Consider the following 13606-nt stretch of genomic DNA (forward strand, 5'->3'; position numbering starts at 1 on the left):
GTCTGTCAAATAAATAAATAAAATCTTTAAAAAAAAATAGCAAATTGAATAAAATACATATAGAAAGGACTATGTACCTTGATCAAGGGGCTTTTATCCCAGGTTTTTAAGGTTTGTTCAATAGCTAAAAATCATGCAAATTAATGCAAGATACTAATAGATTAAGGAAAAAAGAATATAATCAGGTTTTTAAAATATTTTCTTTATTCACTTGAGAGAGAGAGAGAGAGAGAGACAACAAGCAAGCATGAGCAGGGGAATGGTGGAGGCAAAGGCAGAGGGAGAAGCAGACTCTCCACTGAGCAGGGAGCCCAATGTGGTGTTCAATCCCAGGACCTGGAGATCATGATCTGAGCTGAAGGCAGATGCTTAACCATCTGCAGCACCCAGGTGCCCAAGAATGTAATAATTTTAATAGATGCAGAAAAAGAAATACCTATTCATGATAAGAATACTCAACATACTAGCAATAGAAGGTAACTTTTTTCAACCTGATAAAAAGCATCTAAGAAACTGATAAGCAGATCAACAGAATATAATTGGTCCATAAAATGCAATATTATTTGTCAATCAAAAGGAACAGTGTGCTAATACATGGCTATAGCATGGGTGAAACTTCAAAACATTATGTTAAGTAAACTAAGTGAGTATCAAATTAACACATATTGTATGATTTCATTATATGAAATTTCCAGAATAGGAAAATCTTTAGAGACAGATAGTAGATTACTGGTTACCAGGAACTGAGGGAGAGGATCTATGGGGTTTCTTTAGGGGATGAATAAAATATTCTAAAATTAGATGGTGGCAAGAATTACTTAACTATGTGAATATCTAAAAGTGACTGATGTATATTTTAATAGGGTGAATTGTATAACATGCAAATTAAATTTAATAAAGCTGTTATTTTTTGAATAGAATAAAAAGAACAATTAGAATTTACACATTGAGAAATTATTTTAAAAATTGTGATACTAGATTAGAATATTTTGAAGTGCAAATACAGGGAAAGTATAATATGTCAAAAAGTTAATATAAAAAAAGTTAATATGATGTTATCCTTAAGGTATCACAATGAAAAATATTATATATAATTAATGAAACATCAGTTTTACTTATAATTAATAGAAATTGTTTTCTCTGTAAGAACCCTCAATTAATTCAGCAAAGAATGACATATAGAATGACTTGACAGTTCCCCAAATTTTCCATTATGCATTTCACAGATACTAACTAAGGAGATGTGCTAAGGAATTTTACAGCCTGTAGCAAGTGGTATACTTAATATAGATCATATTTGACTGACTCAAATTTGTATTTTCAAAATTGTTATGAATTTCTAGATAATTAAAATGCCTTTACCTTAACATACAACCTACCTTTCATGCTTTTTCAAGGTAGCTTTAGATTACAAATTCAAGCCAACATAAAGTGTATAAGGAATCTAATTAAAAAAAAAAAAACACAATTCCAAGACAGTGAGAAGAATCTGTAGAATTAATTTAATGGCACACAGCTATAAATAACAATACTAGTGTTATTTTTTTTTTAAGATTTTATTTATTTATTTGACAGAGAGATCACAAGCAGGCAGAGAGGCAGGCAGAGAGGCAGGCAGAGAGAGAGGAGGAAGCAGGCTCCCCGCTGAGCAGAGAGCCCCACGCGGGGCTCGATCCCAGGACTCCGAGATCATGACCTGAGCCGAAGGCAGCGGCTTAACCCACTGAGCCACCCAGGCGCCCCAATACTAGTGTTATTGACTAGTGTAACAGATTTGTTCTGGGATTTATGTCCCACATTGATCTGGGTTCAAATCCTAGCTCTACAGTCAGTTTGTGCTCATGAACCAGTCAACATCAAGTGCTCTTGCTATCCTCCAGTCCATCAGGCTATAAAATGAAGGGGGTGAACTACATAATCACTACAGCTGCTTCCAGCACTAAATTCCTATTTTCCACATCTCCAATTTTGTATAAGTACCGCGCGCTAACCGATTGCGCCACTGGAGCTCCAACACATCTCCAATTTTGAATTTTTATTGGTATTGTGTTTAATACCACTGAAGTTGAAACACATCCATTAAAAAAAAGTATGATGTTACATATCAAACCTCCAGATCACCCTTGAATAAGAAATATGATTGTTTTTGAAATTAAATAAAAATATTACTTCACTAGATCCATTTAAGAAAGAAAACTAAATATTTGTAACCAGGCCAATTTAAGATGAAGGTAGAGGATGTCTATTGATGCACATATTTCAAAATGCTTTCTAATATTTCTACTTTAAACATGTTTGTGTGCTATGTTAATCATTTTAGAGTTTATAGTCTCTGTTTAATACATGCACATTTTACTTATTTAGATTTTTGTGTAATTTCTTCATTTTAGCTTTCTTCCATGGTGAATGACTCAAGAATATTTCAGTATATTATTTATGCTGATTACACAAATTTATAAACCACTGTAACATAGTCAGAGCTAACTTTAGGAGAAGATAATCTAAATGGTAAACAGGAGGACTACTTAAATAAAAGACAATATGCATATTTAATAAAAATTTTCAAGACTTCATATAAAATGCAAATTTAAATTGTTTTACCATGGCTGGGAACAGAAGAGAATTAGATAGTTTACTCCTGCCAAATTAGATGTATAACTGCTTTTTAAACTGGAAATAAAACAGCTTTGGAAGAAAGGGAAGAACATAAAGTGTCCTTGATACTAAAAATGGATCATGCAAAATATGAAAACTCTCCAGTGTAAACAATATAATTAGAACAATAAATTTTAATTCTGTATGCCAGTTATTTAGTTGAGGATGAAACAATTCCCCGATTCACACTTTGCATTTCTGTGTCTTTGATATTCTGCTGTTATATACCCCGTGGACAATGTTGCTGTGGCTGTGAAGGATATTTCCAGCTCTTTACTTTGTTGCCTTATTGGCAAAGAAAAATCACACTTGTCAAACTTTTGTTAAAATAAGTTATAACGAATTTCTGACAATGCAAGTAAGCTCAAAGTATCCATAAAAATAGCTTTTTGAAAAACAGCCAGCAGCAACGTAACCCATGGGATAGCACAGTTATAACACAATACAAGTCAGATAATGGTTCTTCAGAATTTAATTAAGTCTGAAGGATTAAGTAATGTAAAGAATTGATTTAAAACTATTTTTTATGGTGAAAAGAAAAGGAGAAAAGGATTAGAACAAGACACTAGTCAGCAACTGATTTCCAGTGCATCATAATTAAGAGAGATTTAAAGTAATAATGATGGTAGGGGCAAGGTTTGACAATGGTTAGTAAAAATTTAGTTTGTAGTTCAAGTTACATTGCTAATCTTAATTGGGACTTTGTTTTTTCTTATTTCTAAAAACGCTTCAGGTTTTTTTTTCTAAAGCTGCACTTATATAGCATTAAAAATTATTTGGACGTGGGGCGCCTGGGTGGCTCAGCGGGTTAAGCCGCTGCCTTCGGCTCAGGTCATGATCTCAGGGTCCTGGGATCGAGCCCCGCATCGGGCTCTCTGCTCAGCAGAGAACCTGCTTCCTCCTCCCTCTCTGCCTGCTTGTGATCTCTCTCTGTCAAATAAATAAGTAAAAAATCTTTAAAAAAAAATTATTTGGACGTTAGAATTCAATCTAGACATTATTCTTCATATGAATCAATATTTTCAGTAGTTAATAAAAGGCAAGAATTATAACTTTTAGCATCTGTATTCCAAGATAATTGTTAATATGAGTACTACTGAAATACAAAAAAAAAAAAAAAAGCCAGAAAGAGAAAATTTGAAAATTTTATACCTTGAACAGAATTTGATTTAAATTGAGGTCTCATTCTTTTTTGTTTATTCAATCAAGTTTTCAATGATGTTTTTCATTTTTACCTTTGTTATCTTTGTTTTTAATTAATTTGAAAGTATCCATTAAATAATTGTATACTGTTCGAATATACCATTAATTACATTCACTGTGCTAGAATCTAAATGAACAAATTTTCTACCATAATGAATGTCAACATTTACTAAATTAGAGATATATCTGTTAAAAAGAGAATGAAATATATGTAATATAGAATATTTTTATTTTCTAGTATAATACAAAGTATACGAAAATATTACTTGTTTTAAACTGACCATTATTGCATAGTTATATACATTATCATAGAGAAAATCTTCAAAGTGACTGAGAAGATAATTAGAATTGGGAGCAGATTAATTAAATATATATTTTACATATTTTTCCTATAAATATATTAGTTTTCTGATAATTTTGCCATGGTCAACAGATCTTTTACTATCACAAATAACAAACAAGAACATTCATGATAAGGGGAATTTTTTACGCTGTTTATTCTGTGAGTAAAATTCGATTAATTTTCTCTTTTTTGTGTAAAAGTACAAAAGAAGTTTGGCATTTTTAGAAACATGCACAATAGGTTTTATCTAGCTAGTGAATAAGATCCCTTTATTAGAGAAAGAAAGAAAATGAGAGAGAGAATATAAGAAAAGGGGAGGGAGCCGAAGACAGGTTTGAACAAGCAAAGAGGATTATCTGACACAGTTTCTGTGATTTTTGGTAGTGGGACACAGCTGGCCAATTGAGTCTGCAGTGAGGAATGCTTGGTTAATAGATAATCAAACTCTCACTTTGCCCCATGATGTCATACTAGTGCTTTCTACTGGGCAAACCACCAGGAGCCAAAAAGAAAGGAAATTTTAATGTAGCCCAAATACATCAATGTATCAAGATTCACAGGGTGGAGTTCGGATCTCAATGTGAACATAAAGATAGCCAGAACACCAACCATAAAGAAAAACTGAATCTCAGTAACTTAAAAAAACCACATCATGAACCATTTTTACTATGTCAAGTCAGGTGTGCCTTAATATCTAAGAAGTGATAAATGCCAATCATTAGAGTAGCATGTTATCTGAAATGTTTTATAAACTTTATAGACATAACTAGATTGAATATAGTTGTAATCCTAGTTTATATCAATAATGAAAAGGAGAAATTATCCTGATAGTGTAGGAAGTACTTTTATATTTTCTGAACATAAGCCTAGGTTTAGTATTAATAGGTAAAGATATCAAACAATTGAAACATCTTAACATTTTTTCTCAATTCTGAATAAATAATGATGGTTGGCATAACAAACTATGTTAAGAATAATGTTTATATAGTAGATGATCTTGTTTAGATGTTAAATAAATAATAAATCAAAAATATAAACGTCAGCCTGGTCTATACATTCAAGTAGATCAAATTGAGAATTTATAAAGCAACTTTTGCTTATTTTGTGACATTACTGGTCTTTTGTAATAAATTACTAGTGAATTCAAGACAAATAGTGTTTCTTACCTTGTCCAATAAGAATAAAATATTCAATTTTATCTTATAAATAACAGAAATTAATATTTGCATATTTTACTGTTAGGATTTCTTTATTAGGATTTTTTTTTTGTTTTTTTATTTTAAGATTTTATTTATTTATTTGACAGAGAGAGATCACAAGCAGGCAGAGAGGCAGGCAGAGAGAGAGGAGGAAGCCGGCTTCCTGCTGAGCAGAGAGTGCGATGCAGGGCTCGATCCCAGGACTCTGAGATCATGACCTGAGCCGAAGTCAGTGGCTTAGCCCACTGAGCCACCCAGGTGCCCCAGGAATTTGTTTTTAATAGCAGTTTTAAACTTAATTTACCCAAAGGAAATCCAAACAAGTTAATCCAAAGAACTAGCAAATTCCAGATTTGTTTTCTTTAAGATATATTGATATCTAGCCAATTTTTATATTTAAGAAAAGATTAGAAGTTGAACTGTTTTCTTTATCTTATGTGTGTGTGTGTATAATACAAAGAAAACTTAAAATTCAAAAAAAAAAGGGGGGGAACAAACTATCCAATTAAAAAATGGGCGAAAGTCTGAAGAGATTCCTCACCAGAGAAGTTATATATATGGCAAATAAGAATATAAAATTTTGTTCAATATCATGTGTCATTAAAGAATTATAAATTAAAACAATGAGATACCACTACCCACCAATTAGAATGGTTAAAATTAAAAAAAAAAAAAAACTGATAATATCAACTGACAACAAGGATTCAGGCAAGAGGAAATCCTAATTCATTGCTGGTGGAAATGGAAAATGCTTTAGACACAGAAGCTAGTTTGACAGTTGCTTATGAAACTAAACATATTCTTACCATATAATCCAGCAAACACACATGCTTGGTATTTACTCACTTCAGTCCAAAATTTATGTCCATATAGAAACCTGTCATGAATATATAGAGAAGATTTATTTATAATCACCAAAAAAGTGCAAGCATCCACAGTGTCCTTTAATAGGTTAACGGGTAAGCAAACTGTGTTACATTCATTCATACTTTGGAATACTCTTCAGCAATAAGAAGAAACAAGGTATCAAGCCATGAAAAGACATAGAAAAACCTTAAATTTATATTGCTAGTGAAATAAGCCAGTCTGAAAAAGCTACATAGCCTGTGATTTCAATTACATGACATTCTGAAAAGGTAAAGCTTTGTAGACAATAAGTCGGTGGGTACCATAAATCTAAAATGGTTCTAAAATTTAAAAAGTTCAAGTTTCCATATTCTAACTGCTTTTCAAACCCTACTGTGTGGCTAACAGTTGTACAATTTATTATTGTACAATTATTTTTTCATGTTCTTATTTGCTTCAAAAGTCTGGCAATCATTATTGGTATGCTATTTTGTGTGAATCAAATAAGGTTTCACAATATGGTGATGGAGGAAAGAATTTCTTTCTTTTTTTTTTAAGATTTTATTTATTTATTTGACAGAGAGAGATCACAAGTAGATGGAGAGGCAGGCAGAGAGAGAGAGAGAGAGGGAAGCAGGCTCCCTGCTGAGCAGAGAGCCCGATGCGGGACTCGATCCCAGGACCCTGAGATCATGACCTGAGCCGAAGGCAGCGGCTTAACCCACTGAGCCACCCAGGCGCCCCGAGGAAAGAATTTCTTAACAATTCTACAAGTCACATTCCATGACCCTGATACCTCCAAAATGGAAAGTTAAATGTAGGATTCTGTATTGGAGTGAGCAGAGTAGTCTAATGAGCACACTTTTCTTTAGAAAGCCTATGCAGATAGTGAAGCAAAATGAGTGATCCAAAAAACGTTAATTTCATAGGGAGACAAACATTATGATTTTACTTATGGACAGAATGTATTCTTTATTCCATATCAATTTTGAAAATCAGAACTTACCTCAGGTTTGGTTATAGTTCTTTTTCACAGCCTTATAAATTCTACCTCTCACCAACTCCTCCCTTTTATTTCTTCTTGTATTTTTCTTGCTTTAATTGGAGATCTGGGTTTGAAGGGTACATATATGCAAGCAGTTTGTTTATCTCTTACCTCTTGATGATACCTTTCAAGCTAGCTGGTTATGAGATTCTCGACAATGAGTTTCTTTGGGTCTCTCCTGGCAAGAAGAATTCTCCCTTATGTCCTGGCTGATTTTGATGACAGTTTTTTTGTCTTATTTATTCATTTATTTTTCCAATCAAGTGTTATCTGTTTGCTATTTTCCAGGGGTTCCTCAAATGTTTTCTTCTATCAGTAGCATACTTACTTGTTTTATTTTTTGGTGCTGCTGTGTTATTTTATAATTTTCTTTCTCCATTCAGATAGAATTCTTAGAGGGAAGTCAGGTGTACATGATAGCTCTGGTCAAGTTTTAAATAAGAAATGTCTATGAGAATCACTTATGAAATTGCTTGAAATAGCATTTCCTTCTGTCTATCATAATATCATCTCTATACAAACTTTCAATAAATTTGATTGAGAATGAGTTTTGCCAATCTGATTTGCTGAGGAACAGAATTTGTTTCTAGAACAAACTGATAGAGTTTTCAACAAAACAAAAGAAAAGCAAATATTTTTATCTTAACCTGAGCATTACAGTTTGAAATTATATGAGTAGAAGAATAAGGCCATAATCAATGTATATCATTAAAATGAAAATATAGAAGTCATTGTGATGTTTTATTCATTGAGAAGGTTCAGTTAGAGCAAAGCTTGAACATGCAAAGAACCTTTTCAAAAAGGTGAGAATTTTTGGATGGATAGCGTATGAATGCCCATTAGGGATAATTTCAATAAATATGCATATATATAAAACAAAGGATGAGAATCAGTAAAAAAAATTCCTTTTTCTACAATTTGTTAGCCTATTTTATTTGTTTTTTTTTTTGCATTTAAACATTATATTTATTAGAAACAGTCATTTCAAGATTAAATTACAGAAACAGAAAAGATGCATTTTAAATATACACACAAACCCATAAGCCAAAGGATTAATGGGCACATGCTCAGTGGGAAAGGTCAAGTTTAGGGTTTTTCACTATGCTGACCTTTAGGTAAGCTACCTTTCTGAGCAATGTACAAAACATACTTTGAAGGGAGAAGTATATTATTACTTATCCAATATTGTTTTAAATTATTTTCATTTTAATATTTCTCAGCTATGTAGAAATATATAACTATGATGAATTTACTTAGTATTAACACATGAAATAGTAAACCAAAAAAAAAAAAACCCCAAAATAATGCAAATATAATATGATTGAGGGTGTTTTTCAGCTGATCTAACAATGCAATTTCTTTGGAGTTTTCTATATCTTTACCACGGCGATGATTTCATTTTTCTACTACTTTTCTCTACTCAAAGCATTGCAGAACCAAAATGTTTGATTAGGAAATCATGACTTCTTTTAACTTTACTCAATTAGAATATATTATTTACATTAAAAATTTGCCCCATTCTTTTCCTATTTGTATTGCCATATATATTTTACCATGTACACTAAAGTGGACCTATGCAACTATAGGACCAATACGACTGTCAATGAAAAAGAACAACCCACACACACATTGCTTTGTAACACTTGATTTAAATTGCTTATACAAATGATTCAGAAAATGTTCATGTGAATTTTTGTATAATTATCTAAAATAAAACTGCATATTTTACACCCCCACATATATTCAGATATTGTATGTACATACATATTATGTATTTTTTTCAAATATGTATTTTCCAAATATACCTTGGCAAACCTTTCTCATTTCTTCTATAAGTCTTTGGAGAATTGTAGAATGGGTAATCAAACACACCTTCCCTTCACTTTATCCTGCGTAATTAGCAAAGTATAACATCTTAGAATTTTTCTAAAAAAAACCCGAGAATCTTATTAGCAGTTAAATCTATGGGCATGGTGCAAAAAGAATGATGAAATAACAATCTATATAACTTACTTTAAAAGGACATAGAGGTCACTATGCATAGTTACATATGTTGATAAAGGAAATATGGTTCACATTAAAAAGAAACTATCAGAATTACTTCTTTTGCCTTAAAGATGTCAGATATCACATTAGAATTGACAGAGATCATTCATTCTATCTTTAGCTAAATGTTATCAATTAAATGTGCCTCACCAGCATAAGATCTTGATTGGTTTGCGTTTCAAATGTGTACTGGGACAGCATTAATTTTATGTCATCCAGAGCTATCTATAGTGACACAATCAGGGGCAATTTCATTTTCTTAATGAGATTCCTCCTAAGAGACTTGGACAGAATGAGACACAAGTTAGGAAATTTAACATATATCCCTGCGGGAAATGTTATTCCTTGAAAGGTAAAAAAATAAAGATAAATAGCAACGTTTAACTTACAAAGTATTTCTTCTCTTAATATTTCAACTTAAATATTCAACATTTAACTTACAAAGTATTTCTTCTCTTAATACTTCTTACAAAGTATTAAGGCCTGAAATAGTGAAGGATGGCACTCCACTATAGGGCACTTTGGTATAAGGATTATTTTGAGCTAAAGGCATTTGTAAAATGGTAGGTACAAGAATAGCATGCTGGGACGCCTGGGTGGCTCAGTTGGTTAAGCAGCTGCCTTCGGCTCAGGTCATGATCCCAGCGTCCTGGGATCGAGTCCCACATCGGGCTCCTTGCTCATCGGGGAGCCTGCTTCTCCCTCTGCCTCTGCCTGCCATTCTGTCTGCCTGTGCTTGCTCTCTCTCCCTCTCTCTCTCTCTGACAAATAAATAAAATCTTTAAAAAAAAAAAAAAAAAAAAAAAAGAATAGCATGCTGACCTCCCCTTTTCTTCCTGAAAGCAGGAGATAAAAATCCCCTGTAAAAGAAAGATTCCTTCCCTGTTTCAGGAGGGAAGAAACATTCTTATCAACAGAGAGGGGGAGCAGAGACCAAGAGAACTATACAAACAGGCTTTGTTAAAATAACTCTTCCTTTATTCTCTTCACTCATGTTAGTTACTTTTCCACAGTTGCCTGTCTTTGTTCAACCCGATATAATGGTTAGGCGGAGCCACTACTTTGGGTCTTCATTTTTTTTTTTTTTTATGAGGGGGCTCCCATATATATGTAAGAATCTGTAGGGTTTTTTCCTTTTAATCAGCCTTATGTCAATTTACCCCTCAGGCCCAGTCGGAGACCTTAAGAGAGCAGAGGTAAAGTTTTGCCTCCCCTACACCATTAAGACAGTTCTAATACAATAGATCAATTAAAATGATGGGGCTGATTTTCCTTTCATTAATTGGGTACTGCACCTGTGCTGAGATGACACTTCCACAATTTTATTTCATATTAACCAAAATAGTGACTGGTTTAAAACTATATGTTAGTGTATTGTATGTATTGCCAAAATCCATATTATCTAGTGATATTTTATTCTTATTAGTCTAGCTTTGAATTCTCAGTTTGAATTCAATTTGAATTCTCAATTTGAAAATTGCAATAAAACACAGTGATAGCAATAAATAACAGAATACTCAAAAACATAACTGAATTATTAGGCCAAAGATTTCAAAGCACTTCTTATTTTTTTGTGACAAAATGGACTTCCAGAATTTTTCATGTTAACTTTCAAAAGTAATTTAGTACCTTAAATTTAATATGTTTAATTATATTAGAGATGATAGATGATTGATAAGTAGATAGGTAGGTAGGTAGATAATAAATAAAACCATAAGTAGTTCTATGATTACAAGTTATACTGAAGTTTCCTAACGAGAGTGATTTTTTTTCTAGTTCTCCTGAATTTTTCCCACAATTTCTTTGCAGTGTTATTTTCCCTCTTTTTAGTGATTATAGAATTATTCTTAGCAGGTTTATTGTAAACTGTTTTCCCTTCTGCTCTTGCTTACCTTTTTGTAGCTGATATCATCCATTCTGTTGGCCTCAATGATGTCCTCATCAGAAACAACTGAAGATTTTAACTTCCCTTCCAAACTTGGCCATTCTCCTAGTGTGTAACAGTGAGATAATCTAATGCTCAAGCCAGAAACCAGGGTCCTATGCACACAGTCCTTTTCTCCTTCATGGGTCGTTCAATAAATTCAATCCATCACCAAGGCCTTCAGTGTTTACTTTTTTTTTTTTTTAAGATTTTATTTATTTATTTGACAGAGAGAGATCACGAGTAGGCAGAGAGGCAGGCAGAGAGAGAGGAAGGAAAGCAGGCTCCCTGCTGAGCAGAGAGCCCGAGATGCTGGACTCAATCCCAGGACCCTGGGATCATGACCTGAGCCGAAAGCAGAGGCTTTAACCCACTGAGCCACCCAGGTGCCCCACTTTTTAAATCACTCTTAAATTCATCTCTTTCTCCCCTACAGTGATACCAGTGCTACAATTAAGCCACTGAGAAAAATTTTACATTGCAGCAGTTTCTGTTTAGTTTATCAGCCCCTAGTCTTTCTTCCCCAGAATCATTTTTTTCATTATGAAAAGAGAAAACATTTTGCAAAATTTTGACCTTGTCAGAAACTTAAAGTCCTTCACTGATATTTACTTAGATTAGTATCTAAACTCTTGAATTTAGCTTTTAAGTCTCTCTTCCTGCTGCTTCTTTTATTGACTACTCTCCACTGCCTCTGAACTTCATACTACAGCCACATGACAGAATTTTATTGTCTCATATCCCAAGCCTTTTTCATTTCCTGTTCCATGAATTATGCCTCTCCTTTCTCCACTCCAAAATCATTCAGCCAACTTCTACCTACTCTCCTGCCTTAACCTAATCATCATTTAATCCAGGAGAAACTCTTAGATCCCTAATCTCTAGGACAGTGGCTCTCCTATGACATTGAAGCCTCACAACTCTATGCTGTGCAAACATTATCCTCATTTCAGAAATTAAAAGATTGCTTCAGAGCGGGTTAATAATATGCTAAAGAAAAAACATCAGAGACAGGTTTTAAGCCCAATATATTAACCTAAAGTCTCCTATTTTAAATTATGCTATCTCACTAATACAGTTATGCACAAAATAGGATCCAACCACAGGGCCAAATTAATTTTTTTCCCTTTTTTAAAACAATTATTTTATTTAAATTCTAGTAATTAACATATAGTGTATTATTAGTTTCATAGGGAAAGTTCAGGGATTCATCAGTTGCATACAACACCTAGTATTCATTACATCATGTGCTGTCCTTCACGCTCATCACCGAGTTACCCACCCACCTTCTCTCCTGCAAATCTCAGTTTGTTTCCTATAGTTAAGAGTCTTTTATGATTTGTGTCCCTCTCTGGTTTTATATTATTTTATTTTCCTTCCCTTTCCCTATGATCCTGTTTTGTTTCTTAAATTCCGCATATGAGTGAAATCATATGATAATTTTCCTTCTTTGATTGACTTATTTCTCTTAGCATAATACCCTCTAGTTCCATCCATGTCATTGCAAATGCTAAGATTTCTTTTTTCTTTTCTTTTCTTTCTTTCTTTCTTTCTTTCTTTCTTTCTTTTTTTTTTTTTTTTTTTTTTTTTTGATGGTGAAGTAATGTTCACATCACATCTTCTTTATCTATTCATCTGTTGATGGACATCTGTTCTTCTAATCTACAAGCATGGAATATTTGTCTATTTCTTTGTGTCTTCCTCAATTGCTTTCATAAGTGTTTTATAGTTTTCAGAATACAGATCTTTTACCTCTTTGGCTTGGTTTATTCCTAGGTGTCTTATGGTTTTTGATACAATTGTAAATGGGATCAGTTCCTTAATTTCTCTTTCTTCTGTCTCATTGTTAATGTATAGAAATGCAACTGATGCCTGTGCATTGATTTTATATCCTGCCACTTTGCTGAATCCCTGCATGAGATCTAGCAATTTTTGGGTGGAGTCTTTTGGGTTTTCCACATAGAACATAATGTTATCTGGGAAGAGGGAGACTTATCAAAAAGAAAAGAGAAATGACCCAAATAAATAAAATCACAAATCAAAGAGGAGAAATCACAACCAACACCACAGAAACACAAACACTTAAAAGATAATAGTATGAAAAATTATATGCCAGCAAATTGGGCAATTTGGAAGAAATGGACACATTCCTAGAAATGTAGACACCACTAAAACTGAAACAGGAAGAAACAGAAAACCTGAACAGACCCATAACCAGCAAGGAAATTGAAGCAGTAATCAAAAGTCTTTCAACAAACAAGAGTCCAAGACCAGATGGTTTCCCAGGGAAATTCTACCAAACATTTAAAGAAGAATTAACACCTATTCTTCTGAAGCTATTTCAA

Source organism: Lutra lutra, chromosome 3, assembly GCF_902655055.1.
Source record: "Lutra lutra chromosome 3, mLutLut1.2, whole genome shotgun sequence".
Taxonomy (NCBI): Eukaryota; Metazoa; Chordata; class Mammalia; order Carnivora; family Mustelidae; genus Lutra; species Lutra lutra.